Raw genomic sequence first — 10960 nt, forward strand, 5'->3', positions numbered from 1 at the left:
AGTCACCCTCATGCTCAGCATTCAAAGTTATCCAGTGTCGCTGTCAAACCTGCAGATGTGGAGCTTACCATCACAAAAGAACCCACTCTAGAGGTGGGACCTTCTCCAAATCAGCACAAGCCTTCAGCTCAGCCCTCAGTGCCCCTTACTAATGCAGAATTTTCTACAACCCAGCATGAGGCCCCCACGCTGCCTTCACAGCCACCTGAGGAGTTTGAACTTTTGCCAGTTCAACAGGAGGCTCCAGCCCAATCTCCAGAAGCCGGTATACATAATAAACCTTCAGTACAAGAGGAGACCCCAGCTCAGTATCCAGAGCATCCTGGAGAAGAAGTTATTCCTGCCACAAGCCAGCAGGAGGCTCCAGATCAGCATCCACAGGCTCCTGAGCTTGTACCTTCTCCACCTCAGCAGGAAGACACAGCTCAGCATCCAGAGTGTCCTGGTGAGGTTGAATCTGCTCCAACTCAGTCTCCAGAGCTCTCTAATGTGACTGTAGTTTTCCCTCCAGAGCTTCATGTGACAACAGCTTCTCCTCTAGGTCAGGATTGAGCTCAGCTTCTGCAGCGGCCCAATGTCACTGTTAAACCTGTGGATTTTGCACTTATCGTAACTCCAGCGTTCACTAATGGGGTTGAAACTTCTCCACCCCAACAAGAAACCTCGGCTCAGTCTACAATGTCCCCTGAGCGGTTGGTACCTTTGTCAGTTCAGCAAGAGGTTTCAGATCAGCATGCAACCCCCTGTGAAAATGTTGAACCTTCTCCGGTCCAGCAGGGAGCCCCAACTCAACCTCAAGGGCTTCCTGAGGAAACTGAACCTTCTCCAAGCCAGCAGGAGAGCTCAGCTCAGCATCCAAAGCCCACTGAGTGGGTTGCACCTTCTCCAGTCCAGCATCAGCACCCAAGTCAGCCTCCAGGGGCCTCTACGGATGGTGCAGCTGAATCTTCAGTGCATAATGAAGTGACATTCTCACCTCTAGGTCCAGGTGGAGTTGAACATCCTCCAGTGCAGCAGGAGGACCCTACGCACACTCCAGATCCCCCTGGAGGGGTAGAGCTTTCTTTAGTCCAGGAGGAGGCACCAGCTCAGTCTCCAGTTCCCCAGGGGGGCTGAGCTACATCTCCTGAGCCCCCTAAGGAAGTGATACCTTCTCCCACACAGCAGGAGTTTCATGCTCAGTCATCAGAGCTCCTTTCAAAGGTGGAACCATTTCCAGTCCCTCAAGGGACCTTTCCTCAGCTTCTACAGCCCCCTGAGAATATGGAATCTTCTCCAGTCCAACAGGAGCTCCCACACCTACCTCTGGAACCCCTTAAAGAGACAGAACCTTCTCCAGCCCAGCAGGAGGCCCCATCTCAGTCTACACAGCCACCTAAGGAGGTTGTAGCACAAACTCCAGTGCATTATGGGATGACAGTTCCAACACTAGGACAGGATCAAGCTCAGCATTCAAACTTGCCCAGTGTCACAGTTAAACCTTTGGACCAGGGGCTTCCCACAGCTCCAGAACCTACAACGTAGGCTGAACATTCCGCAGCCCTGCAGCAGACTGCAGTTCCGCCAACTTACCCTGAGGTGACATTTCCAAATCCAGAGCAAGTTCAGGCTCAGCATCCAACCTGGAGTGAGACCACAGTTCAACCTTTGGACCTGGAACTTACGTGAACTCTGGAATCCAGTATGGAGGTTGAACCTTCTCCAACTATGCAGCAGACCCAAGCTCAGCCTCCAGAGCTCATTAAGGAAGTTGTAACTCAACCTCCATTGTATCCCGAGGTGACAGTTCCAGCACCAGATCAGGATCATACTGAGCATCCAACATCACCAAGTATCACAGTTAAACCTTTGGACCTGGAGCTTACCACAACTCCAGAACCTACTAAAGAGTCTGAGCATTCTACAGCCTGGAAGAAGACTACAGCTCCCCCTCCAAAACACCCTGAGGTGAAACTTGCACAACCAAACCTGACTCAAGTCACAGTTCCACCTGTGGACCTGGGAGTTAACATATCTCAGCAACCAAAGCCATCTGAGACAGTTCTTTTTCCTTTGACTCAGTATTCAGTATCCACAGGTCTTCCTGGTGTAAAATATACCCCAGAGAAGAAACAGCCAGAACAGAATGCCACCACAAACATCAGCATATGTGAGCTCTGTACCTGCACAAATGAGACGCTGTCGTGTGTTGGTCTCAGCCCAAAGCAGAAGCTCCACAGAGTGCCTGAGCCAGAGCCTAACGCCTACAACGGCACCTTCACCATCATGTAAGAATCGCCATTCCTCATTTGTTCTCTGCATCCTGCCTGACATGGCAGCCTTTCTTCAGGTCTTCCTGGGTCCTCCTTATGTCCCCAATCCACATTGACTGCCTTTCTGTTTCCATCTTTTGTTTGTCTATGATTCCTTATCTTCATTCTCCTTCTTATTATTTTTCCCTCTCCTCCAGTCTTTTAATTGCCCTTATTTTTCCCCCATTATTTAATTCCCTAACGTCTACTCTTCTCCCATCTTTACTCCATCCTCTTTACAGCAACATGTCCCTCTCCCCATCTCATTGGTGGTAATACAACAAAGTGGTTAACAGTAGAGATTCCGGAGCCAGACTACCCGGGTTTGAACCCAGGTCACTCATTTATTAGCTTTAGGACACAATTTCCTACCTGTAAAATGGGGATTATGGTAGTTATCATCTCATCTCATAAGATGACGCTTATGACTCCTCAACAGAATTGGATGCCAGGGAAATTCTGTTCCCTGAGAAAGAGAATATTTAACTTTTTCACTTAATTTTTAACAGAATTAATTTTCCTTAATTTTAAATAATTTACATTCGAATAGGCATTTGGCTAGTGGCTACTGTAATTGACAATGGAGCTCTAGGGCCTCGGGGATAACGGATTTAGCTAGACAGCAATGGAGGGAAAGCAGGGATAGTTTAGGTCCTCATCAGGCCCTGTGGGATGGGGCTGGGGTGGATGTCCTCAAACAACCACAGAACAATTCTCTTGTCCCTTTATTCCTCATGCATATCTGTCCCCTCTTTTTCTAGGTTTCTCATCACACACTGATAGCCCCACTACTTGATGGTCTCCGGTGAGTTGTTGGATGTCTCTCAGTGAAGGCGCCTGGGAGACAGAGCTTCACACTTGTCCCTGCCTGCTGTCTCTGGCGGGCGTCAAAGACCACACGCCCCAGACAGAGCTTCGCACTTGTCCCTGCCTGCTGTCTCTGCCGGGCGTCAAAGACCACACGCCCTAGCCGGGTGCCTGACCCAGGACAGTAGGGCTTCCAGCTGGTTTCGGAAGGCGTAGACATCTGGTGATAGTTCTGGTAGGCTGGAGGAACTGTATCAATGGGGTGGTACATCCAGTCTTGGCTGCCTGTTCACTACAAGGAGGTTAGCAGGTCACTGTAGGCCCCCTGAGCCTTGGCAGAGCAGGAGTTGTGACTGGGTGAGACAGAAGTCCATGGTATGTACTGACTTGAATCCTCCTTTCCAGGAACTGTCTCAGATATAAATGACTTTTGGGTCTGATGTGGGCCCAAAACTTGGACAGAGTCAGTTCCAAGAGGAACAGAATTTTTTTTTTTTTTTTTTTTTGGCCAAGCCATGCAGCATGCGGGGTCTGAGTTCCCCGACCAGGGATTGAACCCCAGGCACAGCAGTTAAAGCACCAAGTCCCAACAACTGGACTACCAGGGAACAGAATTGGATGCCAGGGAAATTCTGTTCCCTGAGAAAGAATTTTTAACTTAATTTTTAACAATTAATTTTCCTTAATTTTAACTAATTTACATTCTAATAGGCCTTTGGCTAGTGGCTACTGTAATTGACAGTAGCAGCTATAGGGCCTTGGGGATAACAGATTTAGCTAGACGACGATGGAGTGAAAGCAGGGATAGTTTAGGTCCTCATCAGGCCCTGTGGGATGGGGCTGGGGTGGATGTCTTCAAAGACCCACAGAACAATTCTCTTGTCTCTTTATTCCTCATGCTTATCTGTCCCCTCTTTTTCTAAGTTTCTCATCACACACTGATATCCCCACTCCTTGACGGTCTCCGGTGAGTTGTTGGATGTCTCTCGGTAAAGGCGCCTGGGAGACAGAGCTTCGCACTTGTCCCTGCCTGCTCTGAACTGTCTCTGACAGGCGACAAAGACCACATGCCCTAGCCGGTTGCCTGACCCAGGACAGTAGGGCTTCCAGCTGGTTTTGGGAGGCGTAGACATCTGGCGATAGTTTTGTCAGGCTGGTGGAACTGTATCCATGAGGTGGTACACCCAGTCTTTGCTGGTGTGCGCTGTGAGGAGGTTAGCAGGTCATTGTAGGCCACTTGAGCCTTGGGAGAGCAGGAGTTCTGACTGGGTGGGAGAGAAATGCATTGTATGTGCTGCCTTGCATCCTACTTTTGAGGAACTGCCTCAGATATAAATGACTATTGGGTTTGATGTGGGCCCAAAACTTGGACAGAGTCAGTTCCCAGAGGGTTCTTGTGGAGTCCAGGGTTTGGGATAAGGCCTGAGTTGTTATGGAGGCCTGGTCTCTTTCGTAAGCCAGAGTCTTGAGTAAGGGCTGGACCCTTATGGGGGCCAGGATCTCGATTAATTCCTGTGTCCTTGTGGAAGTTAGGGTCATGGGTATGTTCTGAGCTTCTGTAAATTCCAGCATCTTGTGTAAGGCCACATCTCCTTTTGACTTCAGTGGCTTGGGTAAGGCCTGGATTCTTATGGAGGTTAGAATCTTGAGTAAGGCCTTGGCTTCTGCAGATGCCAGAATCTTGGGTCAGACCTGGATTCTTGTAGTCTCCTGAGTCTTGGGTAAGTCTTGAGCCCTTATAGATGCGAGGGGTTTGCACAAGGCCTGGGTTCTTATGGACACCAGATTCCTGGCAAAGGACTGAGCTCTTGTTGATTGCAGAGTCTTGGGCAATGTATGGACTCTTCTGTGGCCCAGAGTCTTGGGCAATGTATGGACTCTTCTGTGGCCCAGAGTCTTTGGTAAAGTCTGGACTCCCAGAGACTCCTGAATCTTGGGCATTACCTGTACTCTTGTCACATCCAGAATCTTGAGAAGGGTGTGGGCTATTATGGAAGCCTGTTTTTTGGGAGAGCGCTTGACTTTTATAGAGTACAGTCCCTTGGTTTCGCTCAAGATTCCTATAGACTCCAGAATCGTGCATGAAGCCTGAGCTCCTATTAATGTAAGAAGTTTGGAGAAATGATGTGTTCTTGCAGAGACCAGAGAGTTGCGTGAGATATGGGCTTTTAAAGAAACGTCCATGTAGAGTAGAACCTAAGATCTTCTGGGAGCCAGAATCTTGGGTAATGACTGGATTCTTCTGAAGTTCAGAGTCTTGGGAAAGGCTTCGATTCTTGCAGAGGTAAGGGTCTTGGGTAAGGGCTGGAAGCTTGTGGAGGCCTGGATCTTGAGCAAGGCCTTGGTTCTTGGGGAAGCCTGCATCTCGGGTAAGGCCTGGGTTCTTGGGGAGGCCTGGATTTGGGGTAAGTCCTGGGTTTCTGGAAACTCTACAGTCTTGCCACATCCAGAGTCTTGAGAAGGGTGTGGGCTATTTTGGAAAAGGCCTTGACTTTTATAGAGTACAGCCTCTTGGTTTCGCTCTAGATTCCTATAGACTCCAGAATCCTGCATATAGCCTGAGCTCCTCTGAATGTAAGGAATTTGGAGAAATGATGTGTTCTTGTGGAGACCGGAGGGTGGGTGTGATACTGCCTTTTAAACAAACGTCTATGTAGAGTAGGACCTAAGACCTTCTGGGAGCCAGAATCTTGGGTAATGACTGGGTTCTTCTGAAGTTCAGAGTCTTGGATTCTTGCAGAGGTAAGAGTCTTGGGTAAGGCCTCGAAGCTTGTGTAGGCCTGGATCTTGAGCAATGCCTGGGTTCTTGTGGAGGCCAGGGTTTGGGATAAGGCCTGAGTTGTTATGGAGGCCTGGTCTCTTGGGTCAGCCAGAGTCTTGAGTAAGGGCTGGACCCTTATGGGGGCCAGGATCTCGATTAATTCCTGTGTCCTTGTGGAAGTTAGGGTCATGGGTATGTTCTGAGCTTCTGTAAATTCCAGCATCTTGGGTAAGGCCACATCTCCTTTTGACTTCAGTGGCTTGGGTAAGGCCTGGATTCTTATGGAGGTCAGAATCTTGAGTAAGGCCTTGGCTTCTGCAGATGCCAGAATCTTGGGTCAGACCTGGATTCTTGTAGTCTCCTGAGTCTTGGGTAAGTCTTGAGCCCTTATAGATGCGAGGGGTTTGCACAAGGCCTGGGTTCTTATGGACACCAGATTCCTGGCAAAGGACTGAGCTCTTGTTGATTGCAGAGTCTTGGGCAATGTATGGACTCTTCTGTGGCCCAGAGTCTTGGGTAAAGTCTGGACTCCCAGAGACTCCTGAATCTTGGGCATTACCTGTAATCTTGTCGCATCCAGAATCTTGAGAAGGGTGTGGGCTATTATGGAAGCCTGTTTTTTGGGAGAGCACTTGACTTTTATAGAGTACAGTCCCTTGGTTTCTCTCAAGATTCCTATAGACTCCAGAATCGTGCATGAAGCCTGAGCTCCTATTAATGTAAGAAGTTTGGAGAAATGATGTGTTCTTGCAGAGACCAGAGAGTTGCATGAGATATGGGCTTTTAAAGAAACGTCCATGTAGAGTAGAACCTAAGATCTTCTGGGAGTCAGAATCTTGGGTAATGACTGGATTCTTCTGAAGTTCAGAGTCTTGGGAAAGGCTTCGATTCTTGCAGAGGTAAGGGTCTTGGGTAAGGGCTGGAAGCTTGTGGAGGCCTGGATCTTGAGCAAGGCCTTGGTTCTTGGGGAGGCCTGCATCTCAGGTAAGGCCTGGGTTCTTGTGGAGGCGTGGATTTGGGGTAAGTCCTGGTTTTCTGAAACTCTACAGTCTTTTGAATGGCCTCGGGTCCTTTGGAGGATAGAGCCTTGCTTGAGGCCTAGACTCTCATGAAGTTCAGGGGCTGGTTTTTGGTTCGGGAAGTAGCGGATAACTGGGGTGGGATGGGAACCTGGGGAGAGAGGACAGAGTGAGGAGACTAGGAGGTTGGGGGAAAGGTGGGGGTTCGTATTAAGTTGGAGCGCTTCTGGTGGTTGCTGTTTTGATGAAGGACAAAGGATCTGGTAGAAACAAGAGGCAGAGAAAGAGTGCATTTGGGAGAAATGGTGCATGGTGAGCTCTGGGCACTGGTCAGAGAATGGAAGCAAGGTTGAGAAAGTTCAGCATGTTGGAGTACACCAAGAATTAGGGGTAGACTGGGGTCTGGGGATCCGTGTTTCTCTTCTCAGACCTGCAAGGATGGAAGCTACAGTAAGGGAAGGTCTTGGACTGTACAAATTTGTCTTTGGCACCATTTGAGATCTTCCATTCCATATTCCCCAACTCCACGTAACCCAATATGGATCCTGTGGAGGGCTTGGCACTGTCCCCACTACATTGCTTCAGTGTTTGCTCAGCTGTACCAGAGCTCACCAGACCATGCCCCTCTTGGGGCCTGGAGAGGGTACCCAAGTCATTTCTGGAGTACCCAGAGTTCTGAGGGGGACACACATGGAATAAGTTCTGCTTAACCCTGTGGGCACCGTAGACCACATGGCCGGAGGAGCTGCCTTGGCTGAAGGCAGACAAGTTAGAGGGAATAGAATCTAGGATGGCGGTGGGGTGGTGGAAGGGACTGGAGTGGTTGTTAGGGCCATGACCAGTGCTGGGACAGAGGTTGTGGCAGAGTTTGTTACAGGTGCTAGTGTAGGGGCTAGGGCAGGAGTAGTTGCAGGGTCAGAAGTTGGGGGAGGGACTGGGGCACAAGTTGTGGGACGGGCCAGAGTGTTGGCATGAGTATAGGTCAGACGAGCATAGGTCAGGGTGCAGAGAGAATTGTGACCCAGGGACTGGGCTGAGGCATGTTGAGGGGGCCTGGGCTTGGACCTGGGTTGGGGTATGGGCTGTGGTATGCTCAGGGTCATGGAAATGGACAGGGCCGTGCTGAGGGCTGAGGGTTCGGAGGGGGTCTGGGCCTGGGGGATGGTGTGCGCAGGGGGCTGGAATGTGGAGCAAGTCTGGGCCTGAGCTGGAGCGTGCTCAGAGGAGTAGGTGGAGAAGAAGGTCTGAGCTTTGGAAGGAGTGTTCCCAGTGGGGTGAACTAGGCAGAATCCCTGGGCCTTGGAGGAAGTGTGCTCATGGGCGTGGCCTCGGGAACAAGTCTCGGCCTGGGGTGGGGGGCTTCTGCTCAGGGGCATGGGCTGAGGAGAAAATCTGGGCCTTGGCAGGAGAATGCGCCGGGAGCTGAAATGGGGTTCAGGTCTGGGCCCGGGCTGGGGCCTGGGCTGGGTCATAGTCTGGGGTCTTAGTCTTGCTCTCTTGGGGCAGGCAGAGTGGAACCACGTCCACCTTGCTCATCCTGCGGAGCTTGGAAGATGTCTCTTACCTGCAGTTAAAGGTGGCTTGGGACTTTAAGGCTGTGACCAGAGGGGCCTCCCCAGCTCGCACTACCCCCTCCTTCCACAGTCCCCGTGGAGCCTCCATGGAAGCCCAAGCCCATCCACACTGAGGCGGCATCCAGCAGCACTTAGAGGCCTTCTCATCATTTTGTCTGGTATCCAGGAGTCAAGGTGGTTTGGGTGCCCGAGCAGGAAGCTTGGGCGATGGCGGAAGCGGGGAGGAACTCTTGAGCACAGGTTCTTGGGATCCATGGAGCAGCACATGCACATGCGATGGCTGCCTACACAGCTGTCTTGCTTGTCTGCGGGGAAAGGCGAGATGGGACCGGGACAGGCCCACATCCCCTTAGCACACGCTGGTGTCCACTCACCTTTGGGGAAAATATGATTGAAAAGTGCCCACAAGGGCCCCTTCAGATGCCTCCATAGCTGAAGAAAGCAGGGGACGGGGGAGGCCGGGAGCAGCGTGAGCCCTGGAATCCAACCCTTGCCCGGCCACACCCCAGCAGCCCTCCCACCTCAGCCCCTTCAAGACCCTAGGGCTCCCCCAACACCACTGCCCAGATCCTGCCCTGACCAGAGTCACCACGTTGACCTAAGGAAAGAGAAGGGATCGTAAAAGGCGTGATCCAGAGCTGGGGCAGGGTGAGGCGGAGCTGAGAGCTGCAAGTTCCCGAAGGCTGGGATGGTTACTTACCAAGCAAAGTCCTTGGCCTGGAGGAGATCTGGTCCTGGCTTGGGACCTTCACTCCAGCTCGCCTGCACACCCAGCTCCTGGATCAGCTGGGTTAGTTCTTACTGCTGTGCCCCAGAGCAGAAGTCGATGTCCGTGAGCGGCCGGGCAGGGGCTGGGCGCGGTGGGCCCCACCAGGGAGCACTCCCCCACACCGCAGAAACCATACGGCTCTGTCGTTTTGGAGCTAGGAAATACACAGAGGGGAGGAAGCCCAGACGGGCCGTTCCTTTTGCTGTGGAAAACTGGCCCCCATTCTTTGCTCTTCCAGAGGCCAGGAGGGTTCCCAAGACACAGTGCGCCAATGGGTCTGCAGACGAAGGGCCCTATATTTAGTCTTGAAAGCGAACAAATAGATACCTCCTCCGTCCTTGCCCTTTCCTCATGTGTTGGTCCCCGTCCCCATGGAACGGTTCACCTGACTCAGCAGGTAGAAAGTAGCTGTTTGGCCCCTCTGAAGGAATGCAATAGCCTCCTTCGCTGCCCCTTGCCTACGTCCCCTTACCTGTTTTTCAGAAGAGGGTAGTGGTTTGCGGCTTCCCTCTTAGTGTTAGCTACAAAGGCTGGGAAGTGAATGGAGAGGAAGATTCAACAGGTAACTTCTTCCTGCTGCCGGCAAGGCCACGCCCCTAAATTATAACCACGCCTCTTTTGGGAGACTGTCGGGGTGGTTCCGGACCAGCCCGGCCTCCACTCACAGTTCAGTCACTCCTTTCGCTCTGCGGAGATCTCGCGGCTATCCTGTGAGTTGTAGTTTGTCTTCAAAGCTACCAGGGCGTTGGGGCCACGCACCCACATCCTTTCCCGTTCCCTTGAAGTAGTGCCTGATGGAAGTTGTAGCTTCTATAGAGATAAACTATTCTGTGTCTTTACAAGGTCAGGTCAACCGCACAAACACTCCTTGGGTTTAGAACAGAGGCCTAATAGGACGGATCTGAATAACAATAATGAGGGGCATACACTAGGGCATGCGGAGAAATAGGGGACTCTACATCTCACTTGGGAGTAGAGGCGCCCTGGTCATTTTAATCTAGAAGGGTTCTTGCGTGCAATTACAACTTCAGATAGAGATGAGACTGCAAGCCTAGAAAGGTTGCACATGACTTGCCCAAGGTCGGAGCTGAGCCAGAGAGGTGTTGGAAATGGGCTCTCCAGCTGGGACGTATCTCCTTGGAATCGGTGGTGGTAACGTTAGACAAGAACATGCCGATAGTGTGCATGTAGTGACCCAGGGATGGACATCTGACTCAGGGAAGGGACATATTAGTGTTGCCCACCTCAGACACACAAGTGGTGGCAGGGAAAACACTTTGGAATGTCGCAGCTTATGTGTGTATACAGAAGAGTTATCAGGACTGAAAATCAAGTCCAGAGGAAACCCCAGCTGGGCTAGGGCAGGACAATGAAAAATTATCAGGGGAAGGAAATGGCTTTCAGCAAACAGTGCTATCGTGGACACAGCTTAAGTCCAGGATGAAACTAGGAGCCAGAATAATAGGACAGAAAGATAGGACACCAGAGACACGCTCACAGATTAGACCAATGCATACTGGACCAGGAATTCTTACATTCCTTTTCCCCAGGGTTCTGTCTCCACAGTGAACTAGGCCTACGTCCATGAGCAAGAAAATTAAGTGCAGACACCTCGAAAAAATTAGAGGCCTATGAAGGAGGGGACCCTCAGAATCCAGGCCTCAATTTGGGGAGCCTAAAACACAAGGTTTCCTACTCACTGACAAAGAGAGGTCTTCTCCCTCAGTAACCAAGAGCCC

This window comes from Hyperoodon ampullatus (assembly GCF_949752795.1).
Source record: "Hyperoodon ampullatus genome assembly, chromosome: 19".
NCBI lineage: Eukaryota > Metazoa > Chordata > Mammalia > Artiodactyla > Ziphiidae > Hyperoodon > Hyperoodon ampullatus.